We start from the raw sequence: 22,487 nt of genomic DNA, 5'->3' as shown, positions 1-22,487 counted from the left end.
CCATGAAATGCCACACCCATCAAGAGTCAGGTGAATCAGCATAGATATAGGGGCTGCCTCACTGTTGAGAGATCCCAAACAAAAGACTCCTGCAGTTTTATGGGCCATAGGGACCCTGGGGGGAGGTAAGGAGAGCTAGGAGTTTGAAAATACTGAATAAAGGCAGAGTGGGGAAGAGTGTCTCGGAAGTTTCCTCCTCTCCTAACTTCCGAGCATAAGAAGGCCTTGACAGAGGCATTTGAAGAAGACTTCAGCCAAAGTCCCCAATTAAACAGACCTAGGGGTGAAGGTACCTGGGCCAAGAAGGGAAATATGCAAAGAACATGACCAGCAGAAGAACCTGAGCCCTTGACTGCCATTTCCCTACAGACACTTTGACTCACTATGCACTGAACCTGACACTGGGAACACATGGGAGGATTGTCAGGTTAGCCAAGAAAACACACCTTTGGGTAGGAGGTTGGGGGGAGCAGGAGCCAGACTCATCAAGAATCAGTCTCTTAACTACTAGATCTTTTCTTTAAGCAAATGATCTCATTTTATTAATTTTTATCTTCCCAACAAAAGTCTAGCACTGGACTTTGGTACATGATACACAGAACATAGGTAAATTAAATTGAATTGAATTATAGAGAGCAGAGTGGGGGTAGTTGCTGATATTCAAGTAATAGCCAAAGATTCTGCCCTAGTTTATAGATATTTCTTCTTAAAGGAATAAATCGATAAATTAGAAGCATAACCTATTAGTCCTGAGAAGATATATTTAGGATCCTGCTAATGAGATCTCAATAAATTTCAAAATTCTTCAAATGGTTCATATTATGCTCAAATAGTTCATTTATTCCCTTTTCTACCACATCATTGAACTCATAAGTATTTTATCAATTATCATAAAACTTCAGATTCTTTTCCTTTTTCAACACCAAACAAGATGTCTATATGGCACCCAATAAATATTAATTAGTGAATATGATGAAGGTTAACTCGATATGTTTCTTTACTCTAATTGTTTTTGAAGACCCTCTGCATCATTGGGCATTTGATTTCAAGTCTTCAGAAGAGGGTCTTTCAAATCTATACTTTGTTGATTAACATTGTCAGGTACTGCCATCTTTCTTTGTTCAAAAGACTTTGCAGTCATTAATTACATATCAGAGCGATGGGAATAGATTCAATTTACTCTGAGAATCCTAATGTATGAGACCATTTCTGTACCGCTGAAACCAGGAGATGCTAGAACAACATTCTGTTCTGGGATCATTCTCCTTTCCTCTCCCTCCCTCACTAGGGATACCAGGGTTCTGCAAATCAGTTTGCAATGTGTTAGAAGAGATTCCTTTTATAGCTGCAGAACAAAGAGCAACAAAACAAAACCCTATCCATTAGTGTCTGGTTTTTCATCCTCTATATATTAACACATCTTTAAAGAGAGAAACCCCAGGAAGGTATTAAATGAGAACACAAAGTGAATTTATACATGTATTTTTTAAGTAATCTGTCCTTTATAGAAGTGAACTCCTCTCTGGGATTTGTTTCCTGAACTCCCCCTCAACTAGGCCTCTCTGACCCTTTCCCACCTCCATCCCTGTTCCTTTTTAGTGTGAGCCAACCTACATAACCACACACACACACACACACACACACACACACACGCACACACCCCAGGATCTTTAGGTCTTTAAGATTCTTCAGTGTATGGAAATGACACCTTATACACCAGTTCAAAGCTGTCCTAACCTGTTCAGGTTACCAGGGTGAAGGTGCTACAATTACTGACCAGCCATTCTCCCTGGTATAGCACGCTCACTCTATGTTTTCCCAATGTTAGACAATAATTCCCGTAGACACTTATCTTCACCCTGGGTTTCTAGCTCTACTTGAGGTTTTAAGCCTCAGGCCCAGCTTCCTTAACAGGTACTTACAGTAAGATTTTGCAAAGCAAGTTCCTGGCTCCTCCTCCCACTAGGCTTCTTCAGCAGTTAAAAAGTTCTCTTCCTCACTGCGGCCTCTTTTCTTCCTCCTCTGCCCTTCTTCCCAGAATGCACTAGCTCCTCCTCCCCAAATATTGTCTTCTAAGGTGTTATGGATCATGGCTTTGTTATCTCATGATCATATAAGCAAGATAAAAATAGGCGACAGAGGATTTAAAGTAATTGGAGCAGTCATTGGCATTTTGCTTTTCATCAAAAAGAACATGCACTCAGGCACCAGGGTCAGGGCAATACCCTGTGCTTTGAGAAGAGGAGAGATAGAAAGTTCAGGAGAAGAGTGTCTTTTTGGTTCATAAGGGAGAGACTCCTAGAATTTTTCCAAAGATAAAGTCTATGGTTTTCTTTTATTAAATTGATCAACCGGCTAAAGCAAATCACAAATTCCAAAGAGATTCAAAAAAAGGAAATATACAGGATTAGCCCTAGAAGTCTGCATTTAATTTGGGCAGATAAACTTCAGATCTGTAAAGAGGGAGAATTCCTTTGATATGCAAAATAGCTCAAAACTATCTTCTGCTTTTCTCTCTCTGGGCAGGGGTTTGCAGATATTAGCGCTGCTTTAGGTGATAAAGAACATCCCTTCATATTCCCAATCTCAATGAAAAAGGTGTCAAAAAGCCTGGTTTCTACTTTAGAGCCACTGTGAGTCTGCTCCTGTGGATAGCCAGGCTTCCTGAGCCAGTTTCTCCTTTGCAAAATGAGTATAAGGGCACCTTTATTCAAAAGGCTAGAGGCTGGTGTGCATAGCCCTTTGTAAACTCTAAAAGGTTACATAAATATAAGCGACCATTAGGATGACAATCCAGGCATGGTTCCAAAATGCTATCGTCATTGTCAAAAACTTGAAACTATGGGTTGGTAAGCCATGGTCAAAGCGACTGACCTAAGGAAGGTACTTTCTGCATGGAAGGCATATGTGGTGCCACCTGAAAAAATGGTAAGAAGTCTCTACTAAGAACTGAGCCTTGCCCTGATGGTTGCTTTGGAAAGCATAAACTCTGGCAGGATTCACCACCTGAATCGCCTAAGCAAAAGTATCATTTTGACCTGAAACACCATGGAACTGTTTTCACATATACAATAGTTATATTACTTCTTAACATTTATGAAATGCTTTGTATGTGCCAGGTCCTGTTCTAAGCACTTTTTACTAGCACTTTTTAATCCTCCCTGAAAGTATGCTTTACCTCATTTTACAGATGAGACTTATAAAAGCTGAGTAACTTGCCCCAGGCAGCACGGGATAGCAACGGAGATTTGAATTCATACTCAGTTGCTCCTTTACGCTCCCGTTTTTAAAGATCTAGATAAAATTAATCTTTCCAGAAAATTGTGTAAAGTCCAAGCTCCTGGGGGTGGGACAGGGCACGGGGAGCGAAGGCCACCCCTCCACTCACGTTTCCCTCTGGCTCTTATCTGCTGTTCATGATTTCACTGTTTGGGGCTATATCAACCCAGAAGTGGACTCAGGGGGCCCATAATTTCCACCCAAAGATTTTTTTGAAGGTTTCCAGTAGTGGAAACAACTTGAAATTTAGTTTGAAATAATTCTGTTTCCTCAATTCCCAAAGAAGTTTCTCTAACTTGGGCCCCAAGCCTCTTGCCCTGTTGCTCGGCCCTCTCCTGTCTGTGAACCCTCCCCACCCTACTCTCATTTCCGTCTCTACCCTCCCTTCCTCACACTCCTGGTCAATTCTGCATGGTTTCTTTGTTTTGTGAGTTCCTGCCATCATGCATTCACAGGATCTCACTTTGCCCCCAAGTAATTTATCAAAGATATTTTCCTAATCAAAGTTTGTTCCCTCCCTATGAGAAATTATGATGCTAGTTTTTAAGATGAGGACATTTTCACCTTGATATATATCCATTTAATAAACATTTATTCCTAGGAAGTAAAAAGAGGGGGGTGATAATACACAAAACCAGAGTGATTTTTGATATCATGAACTCTTGTACTGTTAAACCACTGAAGAATAATTAATAGAGGCGATCATAAACTCAAAGTCACTGTAATTATGATGATCACGTTTGCATAACTCATCTTAATCTATTATAAATTCATTATAGCAGGAGGAGTACTCTGGCCCCAAAAACATTAAAATATTCTGTTACTAGGAAAGAAAACAACCTGGTGACATGACAATGTGCCATGTTTTTTAAAAAACTACTTTCTTCACCCAAACATTCTGGCAGCTCCTACGGCCTATGAGATCTCCAACTAGAAGTTTATTCACTCTAGATGTCAAGACAGTCCGTTTTCCCAGCAGCATTGCTGGGTTGCAGGCTTTTCTTTAAGTTTTCTAACAAAATCAATTACCTGCTCCCACTACACTCCCACTTTGTTAATGAGTTCACAAAATTATAATGTAACCAAAACATCTCAGCAAATTAGCTCTGCCATCTCTTTAGCTTGCCCACTCCTATTACTTTTCATCCATTCTTTACTTTGTTCATAAGTCAAGTATTTATGGAGCACTTTCTATGGGCAAAGCCTCAAAGATTCAAGCATGATGCTTGCACTTAAGGAGCACTGAGTCTAGGGCAGGTGTCAAGCTTTACAAATACTTTTAATAGAGAATTATAAATGTTATAATTCAATCATTGAACTCACATTCTGAGAATCACCATCTGTTCTAGGCAACTACATTATCTCATCTGATCTTTGCAGCATACCACTTCCGGGGAGCATTATTAGCCTCATATTATAGAATGTAACTGGTGATCAGAGAGATCATGTAACTTACCTACATCAGTAAGGGCCAGGGTCCAGATCTTTGAACGCAGGTCTACATTGCTCCACGTACTGTGGAAATAAAGAAAAAGAGGTTGCTGACCCTGTCTGGGTTAGCCATGGAGGCATTCAGAAAAGCAATACCTTAACCTGATCTATAAGGCATTCACTTCTAATGAGGAAAAGGGATGGCATTTATGGTAGAAAGAATCATTCAAAGGCACGATTATATATTGTGCCTGGCCTTGAGATTCATGAAGAGCAGCTGCTCTACCTCCAGTGCTTCTCAAAGTAGACAGGGTGCTCCCGAGGGCAGGGACCATGCCCTATGTATTTGGTAGTCCTCCCAGAGACCGGCACAGCATCTTACAGAGATGATGCTCGTTATTCTTCGAGGAAGTGAGTTAAAGAGTGCGAAGTGAGAAGGCAGGCAGGCAGGCAGGCAGGAAAGAAGGCAGGAAGGGGAAAACACAACTTTTATTATTCAATTTTTATCTCAGGGGATCTTACAGTGTTTGTTTTCTAAAACGTTCCCAGATTATTCTTAGCATGCTGAGTTAATTCTCTTATCAATCTCCCTTCAAGAGATAATTGCTGGTGTACAATCTTAGCAACACGATTATCCTTTTTCGTTATGATCCAATAACCACAAGATTGGCATGTGCTTTAGTCATGATAGATAAAGTTTTGCGTATAGTCCTGGCTGAGCTGGTGTGTGCAGGTCCTTGATATCAGCCTTTGTTCGTTATTAATTGCGGTATTTCACTTCTGTAATAATAGCAATGATAGCTTGCAGTATTTATCAACTTTACTTTCAAAGCAGTTATACCTCTGTTATCGCCTCAATAACCCATGAGGTCATTCACAGCTTAGGAGCTAAAGTTTGGGTCAGTGAGCGATAGGCCCAGAGAGACCAAGCTCCACTCCCAGACCCAAGTCTCTTAATTCCTGGTCCAACATTCCTTCCATCTGTTCCGTCTTTTCCTCCAGAAAGAAAAATTGCCTTCAGGAAATATATTTGTTTTTCTCGTTATTAATCTCTCTCCATTTCTCTAATACACACACACACACACACACACACACACACACACACACACACACTTTTGTCTTGGTTTGCAAGAATCTGAATTTATTCTGAGATACAACGTGCTCCTGGCCTGTTTTAACCCCATTCATGTCGACTTAAATGGTCTCCCTATCATTGTGATACTGATTTTTAAAGTGGGTCCTGAGGTTCATAGGTGTCTCAAAAAGGTCACCCTGCCACTCACACTATTATGTTTTCTTAAGTTTATTTATTTATTTTTGAGAGAGACAGAGAGCAAGTGGGGGAGGGACAGAGAGAGAGGGCAAGAAAGAATCCTAAGCAGGCTCTGAACTGTCAGCATGGAGCATGATGCAGGGGCTTGAACTCACAAACCGTGAGATCATGACCTGAGCCGAAACCGAGAATCGGACGCTTAATCAACTGAGCCACCCAGACACCCCCACCCATACTATTATTAATTTTTAGAATCCAGTGGCCTGTACACCTTCATTTCTGACATGAATTCACTTTTACTATACCTTAATGGTACTGCTTACAGTCACTTTTCTCATCTACCTGACTGGGTTTTAGGTTAAATTCTACCCCCACACCCTCAAAATGAAAACCACTGCTCTAAGAAGTTTCTGGCTTAGAAACTACCCACCTCCACCCTCACCACAAGACCCTGGATTGAAAGGGATATTTTATTACACATGGAAGCCTTCTTGGTGTTAAAAGACCATATGTAGGAATTTCCAGCAAGTTGACCAAGATGGGATTTTGTATCCTTTCCTCAATTACGTTTTGAAAACCATCTTGGAATTTCTACTATCATCCAGCTCTATGGGGTTGTGGAAGATAAAGAGCCCACATGCTGTCTGCCACCCTTGAATTTATCACACACAGGAGACAGTTGGGAGAGAAGGGAAGTGAAAGATAGAGGCAAAAGGGGAACATGTGACAATTTCTATGTCATTAAGCAGCAGCTGATGACCTGTTTGCATTGCTAAACATTTCAAAGGAGCTAAGTAATAAATGCCTCACAAAGCAAAACTCCATAGTCTGAGAGTGAACGTCCTGATTGTGGCTAAAAGCTGGTGGGAAAACTGCTATAGGCTTGAGTATAACACAGCTAGAGGTTCTCGTGTGGATCTGACTTGAGACAGAGGCTCACAGCCACTTCTTCCTTGGACAAAGCTCCTCTATATCACTTGTTTTGACAGTTCCAACCAGAAGGTGGCTGGCTTTTGTATAACAAAAGTCCACTGTGACACCTTGAGACCCCACAATTTATTCTGGTTCATCAAAACTTTATGGAGAGTCTACCGTCTGTTAAGCATGGTCTTAGACACTGGTTATCAATAAAACACAATCCCTGCCCTTGGGAACTCTCAACCCAACATTATAAACCTAACATTATATAATCATTATACCATTCAAAATATACAACTACTCTCATACTATGGACACCAACCAGTAAGAAGTGATGTTGGCCAGTTCACATGGGCATGCTGCCTGCAGACTAGCTCAGTCTTTCATAACGCACAATAAGAATGAGGCAGAGGTCTCCAGAAGATGCTCAGAAAAAGCTCAATTATCACTTAGCTCAGGCTGCTACATGATTAGAATCTTGGCCCTTTGAGGAGGATGATTTTATTTATTTATTTTTTAACATTTATTTATTTTGAAGGAGAGAGAGAGAGAGACAGAGTGAGAGCAGGGGAGGGGCAAAAAGAGAGAGAGGGAGACACTGAATCCAAAGAAGGTTCCATGTTCTGGGCTGTCAGCACAGAGCCCAACTCCGGGCTCGAACTCACAAAACGTGAGATGGTGACCTGAGCTGAAGTCGGGCGCTTAACTGACTGAGCCATCCAGGCACCCCGAGGAGGAGGATTTTAGATGAGTAATGGAAATAATAATAAAGATAATGACAAAATTACAATATGTAGCACATACCATGCGTCAGCTCTGCATGAAGAACTTCCAAGAGTCCCTTTATTTGGTCCTCACAAGATCCCTTTTTAACAAATGAAGAAACTGTGACTCATGGTCCAAGTGATTCCACAGATTCACAGGTTTGAACAGGGTTTGATCCTTAACATCCTGACTCCACAGCCTGCACATACACCCGAAATTTGAGGTACTGAAACTCCTGAAGAAAAGGAGCCTCTAAGATTAAAGGACACAGAGAGGTTGAAAGACCTGTTTGGGGAAAAACGGTGAGTTTCTTGTCATTTATTTAGTGTAAGGGTGAACAGGGAATATTTTAGGTAGAGATAGATGGTGAAGTCCTTATTCAAAAAGTCAAACCCAGGCCAATATAAGTAAAAGTAAATATCATGCAGGACAAAGCTAACAGTCACTATTCCTCAGAACCCTTACAGAATAAAAGACAGACATAACAGCCATCAGCAGATATTGTTCAAAGTGCCTCAAGAGGCGGGCAGTGGGCACACGGGACCCTCGTCACACCTCTGAAGAACACTGTTGAAATGTGAAAAGAAACTGTCCTTGAGAATATATTTCTAGACCATAGAAATGTTCCCCTTGTCTGTCTTTTATCAATTCCATGGAAATAGCCTTTTTGAATCCAAACAGTTGATCTGTTCTCACTGTCTGATTTACATGTAAAATCATATCCTTTCCTCCTGGGGGCCCTCATAACCGAGGGTGGGGAAAGGGCTATGATGTCCACCCAAGAAGACTATGGCTTCACTTGCAGGCAAAATAGCAGGATAGAAACTAAAAAGAGAGAGATTTTTCTAGAAGAATTTCTAAGACATCTTTTCATATGGAACTCTCTAAATAAGAAGAGAAAGGTGGGAATGTCACCAACAGAACTGATTTTTCACGGTTCCCTTCCGAGAGTCCTATGTTCTCAGGCTCCCCAGTCACAAAAATTTCGTATCTGTGGATTTAATGAAAATATAAAGATGAGGAACAAACATCCTCTCCCATTTTCTTCTGTCAAATTGCAAAGATTTCTGTTTTAAGAACTCTGCCCCTCTCCTGCTCTCTCTCTCTCTCTCAAAATGAATAAATAAACTTAAAAAAATATTTAAAGAGTAAATTCCAAATGCTGAGATGGAGGGTATCACAGAGGGAAAACCTACTGCTCTAAAGAAAAAAAAGTAGTATTACCCAAGGTAGCCAACACACTATTAAAGAAGAACAAAGTCGGACGGGCTCCGCTGGACTTTTACACTAGAGGAAAGCTGGCCGTTTTATACCAAGAATCTGTTTGAAACACATCTTGTTCGGTCTGTGACGAAACGATGTCCAAAATTTATACTCTCCCCGAAGTGCCAGACCCATGTTTTCAACTGCTATCTCAGCACCTTCACTTTGATATCTCACGGACATCCCCAACTTAACGTGCCTGGAACAGTGCTCTTAACTTCATTCCCAAACCTGTTCCTTTCCCAGCCTTCCCCAGCTCAAGAAAAGGGTATCAAAGAGTCCTTGAGTTATTTCTTTCTCTAAACCTCCATTTATAATCAGTTGCCTCTTCTGAATATATTAAAAATTTCTGTTTACTACTATTCTGCTGGAAACAACTGCCTTTTTTATGTAGTCTACTGCAAAAGCATCGTATCTGGTCCTGATGTCTCTTGCCCCACGGGACTCCACTCTATAAGATGATTTCTTTTGTATAAAGGTTTTCACATTTTTATTTTGAACAATTTCAAATTTATAGAAAAAAATGCAAGTATAGTACAAAGAATTTTTCTTTTCTGGACCATTTTAGAGTAAGTTGCCAATACAATGCTTGCCTCCCCTAAATACCTAGTGTACATTTACTACAAACAAGGGAATTAACCTATACATCTACAATATGCCTATCAAAACCAAGAAACTAATGCTGATACACTGCTACCATCTAGTCCGCAGACCCCTTTTAAGTTTCACCTTTTTTTGCCAGTAAGTCATTTGCAGCAAAAGGATTCAATCTTGAACTACTTGTCTCTTCTTTGCCATGTCTTTATTTTCTTTTCAATCTGGAATGGTTCCTCAGTCTTCTTTGACTTTTGTGACCTTGACACTTTTTTTAATTATTTAGGTTTTTTGTTGTTGTTGTTTATTTATCTTGAGAGACAAAGAGAAACAGAGCAGGAGTAGAAGAGGGGCAGAGGGAGAGGGAGACACAGAATCCAAAGCAGGCTCCAGGCCACAGGGCCTGAACTCATGAACCACGAGATCATGCCCTGAGCTAAAGTCAGAAATCGAACCACCTGAGCCACCCAGGCACCCCATGACATTGACACTTTTTAAGATTATAAGCCAGTTTGGGGCATCCGGGTAGCTCAGTCGGTTAAGCTCCCTAGTTCAGCTCAGGTCATGATCTTGCTGTTCGTGGGTTCAACAACTCAGAGCCTGGAACCTGCTTCAAATTCTGTGTCTCCTTCTCCCTCTACCCCTCCCCTGTTCATTTTCTGTCACTCTGTCTCTCAAAAATAATAAATAAATGTTAAAAAAAAGTAAGTAAAAAATAAAAGAATGTCCCTTAATTTGCACTGTCTGATGTTCCGTGTGATTGGTTCAGGTTACGCATCTTTGGCAGGAATACCAGAAACACTTCCCATTTCACGCTATCAAATGTCACACACTCTTAATTTATCCTCATGATGGTGATGTCCACTGATACCACGCGATGAAGGTGGTGTCTGCCAGGCTTTTCCACTCCGAGGTTATTCTCTTCTCCCATGTAATTAGTAGGTATTGTGTGGGGAGGTACTTTGAAACTGTGTAACTATCCTGTTTTAATACAACTTTCCATGTATATCTATTTATTCACTTATTTACATCAATGTAGACTAATGGATTTTATTCAGTGGATTAGAAATTTTGCTAACATTACTTATTCCCAGTTACTGTAATTGCCACCCAAACAGGGGCTTTGTGGCAGGTTAATTCTTGGTCTGTCTCCTAACAATATAAGCTGCCCCAAAGAGGAAATTTATGACAATTATCACTTCTCAGAATTGTCCACTTTTAGTCAAACGAGGAAGCTCCAAGAAGGCTTCTCTCTTCATTTATTGAATCCCAAATATCTCCAGCTTAAAATAGCCTTTATACCAGCTCTGGGGTTCCAAGTGGGTGCCCATACTGCCAACCTACTTTCCAAAATGGCTATACTATTTTACATTCTCACCTGCAGTAAATAAAAGTTCTGGGAGCTGCACATCCCTGCCAACACTTGGCATGGTCAATCTTTGTAATTTTAGCCATTCTACTGGCTAAATAAATAGTAGTATCACATTGTGGTTTCTGTCTGTATTTCCATAGTAACTATTGATGTGAGCATCTTTTCATGTGCTTATTAGCCATCCATAGATTTTCTTTGGTTAAGTATTTATTCACATCCTTTCCTCATTTTTATTGGGTGATTTGCCATCATATTGTTGAGTTATAAGACCATTCGTATATTCTAGATACAAGTCTGTGCCTTATGTTTTATGGTAAGTTTCCTTTTGAAGAGTAAACATTTTCAATTTCAGTGCTCTAAATTTTCCTCTCTAAACTGTATCCCACAAATTTTGATATATCCTAATGTCAGTGAAATTCACTTTAAAATATTTTCTGAATCCTAAGTATGCCATTTCTAGACCCTCTCCTCTCTCTTCAATCAAAGACAGACACAAAGACAGAATAACTACCAACTTGGGTGATGGCAATTAACAATTTACAAAAACATTTACTCACTTCATTTAAACTTAACAATACTATTAGTTCCATTTCACAAATAAGGAAATTCAAAAAACTATCCCAACATCAGCAAAGACAGATTCAAGTCATATTCAGGTCATCTGACTTCAAATCTCATCCTCTTTTCTCTGTACTTTACCCAAATCTCTGACAACCTAAGTTAAAACCAGTTCACAAGTTAAATAAGTTTCTAAGATAGTTTGTATTTTAAAAAAAGATTTCCAAGAGTACTGGAAGGATTCTAAGACTTCTAAATTTTTAAAGGAAATAGCACCAACAACTGCCAGAGACAGCAAGTAATACTGCTGCCCAACCAGACCTCTTTCACCTTTGAAATCATCCTCTTCTATCGCTGACCTGGCTAAGGAGGCAGAATCCGCCCACTGTCATCCTGGCGGCTTGCAATTCACATTCAGCCATTCAATAGCCTGGCGAATGGTTCTCAAACTGGTATTTAGGAGCCTCCTCGGGAGCTCCCTGGGATTCTGGTCCAATTAGTACTGGATGGGATGCAGGGATCTGGATTTCTTTCTTAACAAGCATCTTAGGGTAATTCTGATGCGGGATGTTAGTGGATCTCCGTAAACTGGTAGGGAGATGGGAGAGGGTAGGTATTAGGTGAGAGAAGAAGTGTCAGAGGATGCGTTATTCAGTGCTTTGTAAGCCCACTTGGAGATTTAAACTTTTATCCTAAGAGTAGTGAAGAATAATTGAGGTTTGGCTTTTGACTTTGGCTCAGGTCATGATCCCAGGGTCATGGGATTGAGCCCCACATCTAGCTCCACGGTTAGCATGGAGTCCGCTTGAAATTCTTTCTCCCTTTGTCCCCTCCCCTGCTCCTACAGTCTCTCTCTCTCTCTCTCTCTCTCTCTCTCTCTCTCTCTCTCTCTCTCTCTCTCTCTCCCTCTCTCTCTTTGTCTCTCTCTCTCTCTCTCAAAAGCAAAACATTAAAAAAAAAAAAACCAGAATGTTAACTGCTGTAAGAGTCTATAAACAAAAAATCAGCATAACCCTAGAAATGGTGATCTGGGGAAGGGAGAAAGCCTCACCCAGAGGACCTGTTGTGTCCTGAACCTTCCTTAACTCCATTCTTTTGGGAGACTCATTGTTTGTGTTAATAAAGGGAATTTACTGCCTCAGATCATAAAAGGCTATGGTTCAGCCTGAAATCTGGACAACGACTATGCCAACAGCAGCCATATTTTTTAGCAGAGGCTTCTCAAAAGCAGTTTTATGATTCTCTCCCATGCAGTCCTTCCCACCAGCCCCACATCCCCTGTGTTGCACCCTGTTTATGAGTTCAGGTGCTCTGCCCTTCCTGATAGCACTGTCACTCAGTCTGCTATAAAGCTCGCGAATGAACTTCATCCTGAGTACAGCAGGAAGTACATTCAGAGAAACCTGAGCATGGATGGTACCTTTTAGTCCTGGGATTCTGCTAACAGCCTCTCATGAGCAGTGTAAATCCAGTCTTGTGTATTTATACATACGTACTCTATACTTATTCTGTCCATTAATATTTTTAATCATATCATACACCATCTCCCCAAGGCTGGTATAAAAGGTTAGGGGCTCAAATCCTACAGTGGTTGGTTGTCATCTGATTAAGTCAATTGTATTTTTAAACTACATGTGCTCATGTGATTATTATTTTTCTTAGCAACCTCAATCACAGTCCCATAAAGGGATACTTACCAGATACCCTTTGTATCCAGTCAAAAGAAGAGAATTGCAAGAAAAACAAAGAGATGAAACCTGCCAGAAAATCCCAAAAAAGAAAAGGTGGGGAAACTCACAGAAATTTCCAAATAAGCGAGAAAAGTGTCCAGTTTTACAGAGAGAGGAGCCACTGAAGCAACGGTTCTCACCCCTGACCTTGCACAAGAACTACCAGGGAGCCCTCATAGACTGAAGAGCCCCACCCAGACCAGTTAACTCCTATCTCTGGGGTGGGGCGCCAGGCAAAGGTATGTTGTAAAACCTGTGTAAGTATTTATAAAGTGCACCATGGGGAACCACTGCTATAGGAAACATAAGAGAACTAATGTGGACTTTTTAACATCCAAGACTCCAGATCTGACACGCTGCAAGGCAAGAATTATTCTTCTACCTATGTCTTCTTCTCCACATTAAAAATGTCTAACTTCTCTCTAAGCAGAACTTCTAAGGAAAAAAATTCATTGAAAAACAAAGTGTTTTTTTCAAATTGTGTGTTTCAGAAATAAATACAGCTTTATTGTTTATCTTTAAAAACATAAATCAGATAATGTCACTTTTAGAAATGAGTTTAGCTTTCTGCTTCTTTTTATCCTTTAGAAACATGAATCAGATCATGTCATTTCCCTGAAGGCGTACTTCTTATATATGCAGGGCTCGGCCAGGGGGACAAATGGGAGCCACATACTGTTTATTTAAATATTTAAATTAATAGACAAAACTAAAAATGCATTAAATAAAATATATTCCATCCTCCTACTTTGACAAGTGTATAATATGTATAAAAACAAAAATCGGGGAGCCTGGGTGGCTCAGTCAGTTAAGCACCTGACTTCAGCTCAGGTCATGATCTCACAGTTCATGGGTTCGAGCCCCACGTCCAGCTCTGTGCTAAAAGCTCAGAGCCTGGAGCCTGCTTTGATTTCTGTGACTCTCTCTCTCTCTCTGCCCCTCCCCTACTTGCACTCTGTCTCTCTCCTCTCTCTCTCAAAAATAAATAAGCATTAAAAAAATCTTAATAAATGAAAATAAAAAATAAAAATAAAAAGATTCACATGCTGTTTTTACATGATTAAAAGTTAGCAAGATATAGGGGCACCTGTGTGGCTCAGTCAGTTAAGCATCCGACTTCGGTTCAGGTCATGATCTTGTGGTTTAGGAGTTCGAGCCCCATGTCAGGCTCTGTGCTGACAGCCTGGAGTCTGCTTCAGATTCTGTGTCTCCCTCTCTCTCTCTGTCCCCGACTTATGCTCTTTCCTTTGCTTTCTCAAAAATAAATAAACACTAAAAGAATAAAAATTTTAAAAACTGGCAAAATATTCAAGATGACTGAATTTAATTATTATTACACACACCTGAGTATTCTGTTGATCCATGTTTGGATGAGAGAGAAAAATAAGGATATACATAGCTCATAAATTATTATTTATGGAATAAGGCTTATTTTTCTTGCCTTCATTTCAGTAAAATCTATAATTATATTATTATAATCAATACACATGTGTGTTCTATTGACAATAATCCTGAATTAGGTCCCCTTTCTTGAGTTATTAATTTTTTAAAATTAATTTCAACTTAATGAAATTTTTCCCCAGGTAACAACCAGAACTGTTCATTTAAACCAACATTTAGATTCAGAAATAAACTGAAGTTTTTATATCGTTTAAATATTTTAGTGGTGTTGCATATAATTATTGCTATTGCAGAAATCATTACAAAACATTTTAATTTTACTATATAAATTTTTATCATTAAATCACTATTTCCACCCTAGAGCAAGAGCAATACCTAGAAGTTGAAGACCGGTGTGAGTGTGTGTGCGTGTGCGTGTGTGTGTGTGTTTGAGAGAGAGAGAGAGAGCGCGCTTATATGTGTATGTGCCATATGTGAGACCCACTAAGCACAGAGCCTTAGAATAGGAACTCTTACTCAGTCTAAAGCAGGACTGCTTCCCTCCTTATAACCCTTCTGTGGCTTCCCTTAGAACCAAATCTAACTCCTCACCATGAGCTACCAGGCCTTCTAAGTCCTGGCTTCTGTCCAGCTCTGAGCCGCTGTTACCACCACTTCTGCCCTTGCTCACTCTGCCTCAGCTACACAGGTCTCTGGTCTGCATCTCAGACGCCACAAACTCCTCCTGCTGAAGAACTTTGCACTTGCTGTTCCCTCCGCTCCAGCTCTTCACATGGCTGGCAGACAGGACCTAGTAGTTGAAGGCACACAACTCCCTGGGTTCAAATTTGCCTCTAACACTTACCATCTGTGTGCTCCTGGGCAAGTCTCCAAATGGCTGTGTCCTTCAGTTTCCTCATTTGTAGAAAGGAGATGATTGTACTTTCTCGTAAGGTTACTACATAGATTGAATGAGGTAACATAAACACAACCTACAGGGCATACCTAGCGTAGAAAGCATCCAATAAACCATAGCTTAAGAAAGGAAAAGCCACCTCCTCAGGGAGCCTTTCCCTAAACCCCCACCCAAAGTAGTCTCCCACTATGATATTGCTACTTCATTTTTTCAAGGTATTTATCAATATCTAAAATGACATTGTTTTAAGTTTATTTATTTTGAAAGAGAGAAAGAGAGAACACAAGGGAAGGGAAGAGAGAGAATCCCAAGTAGACTCTGCACTGTCAGCACAGAACCCAATACAAGACTTGACCTCACAAACTGTGAGCTCATGACCTGAGCCGAAATCAAGAGTCAGACACCTAATGGACTGAGTCACTCAGGTGCTCTGCATTGTTTTTTTTTATAATTGTTTCTTATCTCTCTCCTTCCTCTAGAATGTAAGTTTTATGACAACTGAGACTTCATCTGAAAACTCTCTGCTATATCCTCTCATTCCTGGCACATAGCAGGACTCAATAAATATTCATTAAATAAATTAATTATTCTTTTTTTTATTAAGCCTGCCAACTTTAAACCAAGTCAGAAATTACAGATTTGGGGAGGAAAAAGGTACTTTCCTTTTCGTAACTTTTTAAATCATGCCAGGGCCGAAGAGTAGGTGGTGAAAGCAGTCTGGAGGTCATGGTGCACAACACAGGCAATGACTCTCCAACACTGAGAGAGTTCTAGTAACTCCAAGAGAAGTGAAGTATTTGCAATTATCCAGCTAATTTAGTCAATGCAGACTGTCCACATACTCAATGTAAGCTGTTGTTTGTTGTCCATGAGCAAATTAATCAGTAAATGAATAACTTGTGCCCAACACAGTAGAGAGAGTCATAAAGTATGGAGGGAACTACCTCCTGAAGAGAAGGCAAGAAACAGGGATATTAGTAGATCAAACTCAAAATCTGTTAATGAACACAAACTATACCTGAAATTATACTTTCTAAATAAGAATAAGAACCCTGCTGTCCCAGCAAGAGTGTCAGAATGGACTAAAAAAACAAGACCCATCTCTCTGCTGCCTAAAAGAGACTCATTTTAGACCTAAAGACACCTGCAGATTGAAAGTGCAGGGATAGCGAAACATTTATCACACAAATGGATGTCAAAGAAAACTGGAGAAGCAATACTTATATTGGACAAAATAGATTCTAAAACAAAGACTATAACAAGAGACAAAGAAGGTCACTATATAATGATAAAGGGGACAATCTGACAAGGATTGTAAATTGTAAATATTTATGCATCCAACATGAAAGCACCCAAATATATAAAACAATTAATAACAAACATAAAAGAACTAATTGGTAATTATACAATAATAATAGGGGACTAAAACCCCTGCACTTACATCAATAGACAGATGACCTAAACAAAAACAATGGCTTCAAATGACAAACTGGACCAGATACAATTAACAGATATATTTATAATATTCCATCCTAAAACAGAAGAATACACATTCTTTCAAGTGCACATGGAACATTCTCCAGAGCAGATTACATACTGGGTCATAAAATAGGCCTACAAGAAGACTGTAGTCATACCATGTGCCTTTCCTGATCCCAACACTCTGAAATCGACCATAAGAAAAAATCTGGAAAGATCACAAACAAATGGAGGTTAAATAACATGCTCCTAAACAATGAATGGGTCAACTAGAAAATAAAATAAGAAATAAAAAATACATGGCAACAAGGAAAATAAAAACAATGATCCAAAATCCTGGGAATATAACAAAAGTGGTCCTAAGAGGGAAGTTTATATAGCAATATGGGTCTACCTCAAAAAGCAAGAAAAATCTCAAATATAAATAACCTAACTTTACACCTAAAGAAGCTAGAAAAAGAACAACAAATGAAACCTAAAGCCAGAAAAAGGAAGGAAATAGTAAAGACTAGAGCAGAAATAAATGATATAGAAACTAAAAAAACAATAGAACAGATCAATGAAACCAGGAGCTGGTTCTTTAAAAAAGTTAATAAAATTGATAAACTTCTAGCCAGACTTACCAAAAAGAAAAGACAGAGGACCCAAATAAATAAATTTACAAATGAAAGAGGATAAATAACAACAAATACCACAGAAATACAAAAAATTATAAGAGAATATTATGAAAAGCTATATGCCAACAAATTGGACAACCTAGAAAAAATTGATAAATTCCTAGAAACATATAAATTACCAAAACTGAAACAGGAAGAAATAGAAAACCTGAACAGATGGATAACCAGCAAATAAACGAATCAGTAATCTAAAAGCTCCCAACAAACAAAAGTCCAGAACCAGATGGCTTCACAGGTGAATTTCACCAAACATTTGAAGAAGAGTTATCTTCTCAAACTATTCCAAAAAACAGAAAAGGAAGGAAAACATCCAAATTCATTCTACAAGGCCAGCATTACCCTGACACCAAAACAGATAAAGACACTACAAAAAAAGAGAACTAGAGGCCAATGTCTCTGATGAACACAGATTCAAAAATCCTCAATAAAATACTAACAAAACATTTAAAAAAATCATTCATCACAATCAAGTGAGATATATTCCCAAGTTGCAAGGTGGTTCAATATTTGCAAATCAACTAATATGATATGTCACATCAATAAGGGAAAAGATAAGAGCCAATGTGATAGATGCAGAAAGTGCATTTGAAAAAATACAATATCCATTCATGATAAAAACCCTCAACAAAGTAAGACTAGAGGGAATATACCTCCACGTAATAAAGGCCATCTACAAGGGGCACGTGAGTAGCTCAGTCAGATTAGCGTCCAACTCTTGATTTCAGTTCAGGTCATGATCTCACAATTCATGATATCCAGCACCACATCAGGTTCTGCACTAACAGTGGGGAGCCTGCTTGAGAGTCTCCTTTCTCTCTGCTTCTTCCCTACATGCACACATGCTCTCTCACTCTCAAAAATAAATAAATAAACATTAAAAAAAAATAATAAGGGTGCCTGGGTGGCTCAGTCAGTAGAGCATCTGATTTTGGCTCAAGTCATGATCTCTCAGTTTGTGAGTTCAAGCCCCACATCAGGCTTGCTGCTATCAGTGCAGAGTCCACTTTGGATCCTCTGCCTCCCTCCCTCTCTCTCTGCCCTTACCTCTGCTCTTGTGCATGCTCTCTCTCTCTCTCTCTCTCTCAGAAATAAACATTAAAAAGTAATAAATAAATAAATATCCCACAGCTACTATCATTCTCAATAGGGAAAAATTGAGAACTTGCCCTCCATGATCAGGAACAAGACAGGAATGTCCACTTTCACCACTTTTTTCAACATAGTACTGGAAGTCCTAGCCACAGCAATCAGACAACAAAAGAAATAAAAGGCATCCAAACTGAATAGAAAGGAGTAAAACTTCCACTGTTTGCAAATGACATGATACTATACATAGAAAACCCAGAAGACTACAAAAAAACTGACAGAATTAATAAACAAATTCAGTAAAGTCATAAGATACATAATCAATGTACAGGGGAAAAAATCAACATACAGAAATCTATTGTATTTCTATACACCAATAATGAATCAGCAGAAAGAGAAATTAAGGCATCAATCCCATTTACAATTTCAACAAAAACAGTAAGATACCAAGGAATAAACCTAACCAAAGAGTTTTGTAAAAGACTTGCAGTCTGAAAACTATAAAACATTGATGAAAGAAATTGAAGACAATGCAAAAATATGGAAAGACATTCCATCCTCATGGATTAGAAGAACAAATACTACTATTAGGTCTATACTACCCAAAGCAATCTACACATTTAATGCAATCCCTATCAAAATTCCAATGGCATTTTTTACAGAGCTAGAACAAGCAATCCTAGAATTTGTATGGAACAAGAAAAGACCCCAAATAGCCAAAGTAATGTTGAAAAAGAAAACCAAAGCTGAAGGCATCACAATCCCCGACTTCAAGTTATATTACAAAGCTGTAGGAATCAAAACATGATGGTGCTGGCACAAAAATAGACACATAGATCTATGGAACTTATAAAACTCAACACCCAAAAATTGAATAATCCAATTAAAAAATTGGCAGAAGACACGAAGAGACTTTTTTCCGAAAAAAATGAACTCACAATTACATGGTCAATTAATCTTCAAAAAGCTGGAAAGAATATCCAGTGGGAAAAAGACTGTCCCTTAAACAAATGATATTGGAAAAACTGGACAGCAATATGCAAAAGAATGAAACTTGACCACTTTATTATACTTCACACAAAAATAAATTCAAAATGGATTAGAGACCTAAATATGAGACCTGAAATCATAAAATTCCTAGAAGAGAACATAGACAATAACTTCTTTGACATCGCCATAGCAACTTCTCTCTAAATATGTCTTCTGGGACTACATCAAAATAAAAAGCTTCTGCACAGTGAAGGAAACAATCAAGATGTTCTTAAAATATTTTAAAACAATAAAGGGTCATAATCTAAAATATATAAAGAACTTATAAAACTCAACACCCAAAAATTGAATAATCCAATTAAAAATTGGCAGAAGACACGAATAGACTTTTTTCTGAAAAAGAAATCCAGATGACCAACAGACACATGAAATGATGCTCAACATCACTTATTATCAGGGAAATGCAAATCGAAACTATAATGAGAGGGGCAACTGGGTGGCTCAGTCGGTTAAGCGTCCAGCTTCAGCTCAGGTCATGATCTTGCATTCATGGGTTTGAGCCCCATGTCAGGCTTTCTGCTGACAGCTAGCTCAGAACTTGGAGCCTGTCTTCAGCTTCTGTGCCTCCCTCTCTCTCTGACCCTCCCCTGCTCACACTGTCTCTCTCTCTCAAAAAACATTAAAACAATTTTTAAAAAACTGTAATGAGATATCACCTCACACCTGTCAGAATGGCTCAAATTAACAACATAGGAAATAACAAGTGTTGGTGAAGATGTGGAGAAGGGAAAACCCTCTTGGCACTGTTGGTGGGAGCATAAACTGGTGAAGCCACTGGAAAACTGAGGTTTCTCTGGAAATAGAGGTTCCTCAAAGAGTTGAGAATAGAACTACCCTATGATTTTGCAATCGTGCTACTAGGTATTTACCCAAAGAATACAAAAATATTAATTCAAAGGGATACATGCAACCCAATGTTTATAGCAGCATTATCTACAACAGCCAAATTATGGAAACAGCCCATGCATCCAGCAACTGATGAATGGATAAAGAAGATGTGGTCTACATATACAATAGAATATCACTCAGACATAAAAATCTTGACATTTGTAAGGGAGATAGAGAACATTATGCTAAGTGAAACAAATCAGTCAAATGAAGCGCCTGGGTGGCTCAGTCGGTTAAGCATCCGACTACGACTCAGGTCAAGATCTCACAGTTCGTGGGTTCGAGCCCTGCATTGGGCTCCGTGCTGACAGCTAGTTCAGAGCCTGGAGTCTGCTTCAGATTATGTATCTCCCTCTCTCTCTGACCCTCCCCTGCTCACACTGTTGTTTCTCTGTCTCTCAAAAATAAATTAAAAAACATTAAAAAAAAGAAATCAGAGAAAGACAAATATCATATGATTTCACTCATATGTAGAATTTAAGAAACAAAACAAATGACCAAAGGGAAAAAGAGAGTGTGGGGAGCAAACCAAGAAAAAGACTCAACTATAGAGAACAAACTGACGATTACCAGTGGGGAGACTGGTGGGAAGATGGGTGAAATAAGTGACAGGGACTCAGGAATGCACTTGCTGTGACGAGCACAGGATAATGTATGGAGGTGTGGAATCACTCTATTGTACACGTGAAACTAATATTACACTATATGTTAACTAACTGGAATTTAAATAAAAACTTTAAAAAAAAAAAAAGAATCTGTTGTCTCAGGTTTGAATCCATTTGCTCACTGACCATTGTTGTGCTTTCCCCAAACAGATTTTTTGAGCATGCATGGCACTGACATTAAACCAGTGACAGGAAGATAGCAATAAATTCTGGCATAATTTGGGTAATTTTACAGACACCTAAGTCTCAAGAGTCCATGTGACTTTCCCACAAGAAAGTTTCTGTCACTGCAGCCTAAACTAATAATCTTCATACCTCTGTCCTGTTTCTGCAGTCACTTTTACCAACCCATTCCTGCTCCTTACGCTGAAAAGTTGATTTGGATCCCTTAGAGTTCTTTTAAATAAAAACAAAATAGAGGAGCACTTGGGTGGCTCATATGTCTGGCTCTTGATTTCGGCTCAGGTCATGATCTCTTGGTTCATGGGATCTGGCCCCACATTGGGCTCTGCTCTGACAGAGTGGAGCCTGCTTGGGATTCTTTCTCTCCCTCTCTCTCTGCCCCTCTCCCACTCATGCATGTGCTCTCTCTTGCTCTCTCTCTCTCTCTCTCTCTCTCTCTCTCTCTCTCTCTCACACACACACACACACACACACAATAAACATTTTAAAATAAAATAGAAATAAAAAATTAAGATTATTGGCATCATCTAGAAAGAAGCCAGGCATCTGAACAAAGACCTGTATCAGAACCATACTTTATAATATCCAAAACGAGTTTCAACAGTGGATACCAGACTCCTGCTGCTGCAAATATAGTGAAATGTGTAAGGGATGACTCTTCCAATTTCACACGGTGTTTTTGTTCCCTGACCAAGCCACTGAAAAGGATGCTATTAATTTATATCAGCTGAAAATTTCCCCAAAATTCAACACTAACATACTGTCAAAGAAAATAATGAGAGACTGAATCTCAATGAAGTTACAAACAACTGTAGAGGCTGGTTTTTGGTTGCAGGTTTTGGGGTTTGGTTTTTTGTTTTTTGGGTTTTTTTATCTCTATCACAAATTCCAACAAGACCTTGTCAATAAGTCCTTATATTATATCCTTTTGCCTGATGGTTAATTGTCAATAAAGCAATAAAATTAAAAAAGGCAACAAA

General features: G+C 39.1%; 1 long non-coding RNA gene across 2 annotated transcripts in view; it reads right to left on the bottom strand.

Moving 5' to 3' along the window:
- Positions 1 to 22,487, bottom strand: part of LOC115282173 — a 76,316-nt gene that overhangs the window by 51,846 nt on the left and 1,983 nt on the right. For both annotated transcript variants that reach the window (XR_003904546.1, XR_003904549.1), the window contains exon 3: positions 4,736 to 4,794. This is a non-coding gene — a long non-coding RNA (uncharacterized LOC115282173). The remainder of the gene's footprint in view (positions 1 to 4,735; positions 4,795 to 22,487) is intronic.

The sequence above is a fragment of the Suricata suricatta genome, chromosome 1 (genome assembly GCF_006229205.1).
Source record: "Suricata suricatta isolate VVHF042 chromosome 1, meerkat_22Aug2017_6uvM2_HiC, whole genome shotgun sequence".
In the NCBI taxonomy this organism is placed as follows: Eukaryota; Metazoa; Chordata; class Mammalia; order Carnivora; family Herpestidae; genus Suricata; species Suricata suricatta.
Note: the sequence above shows the minus strand (reverse complement) of the source record. Positions and strands in the feature narration are given on the sequence as shown.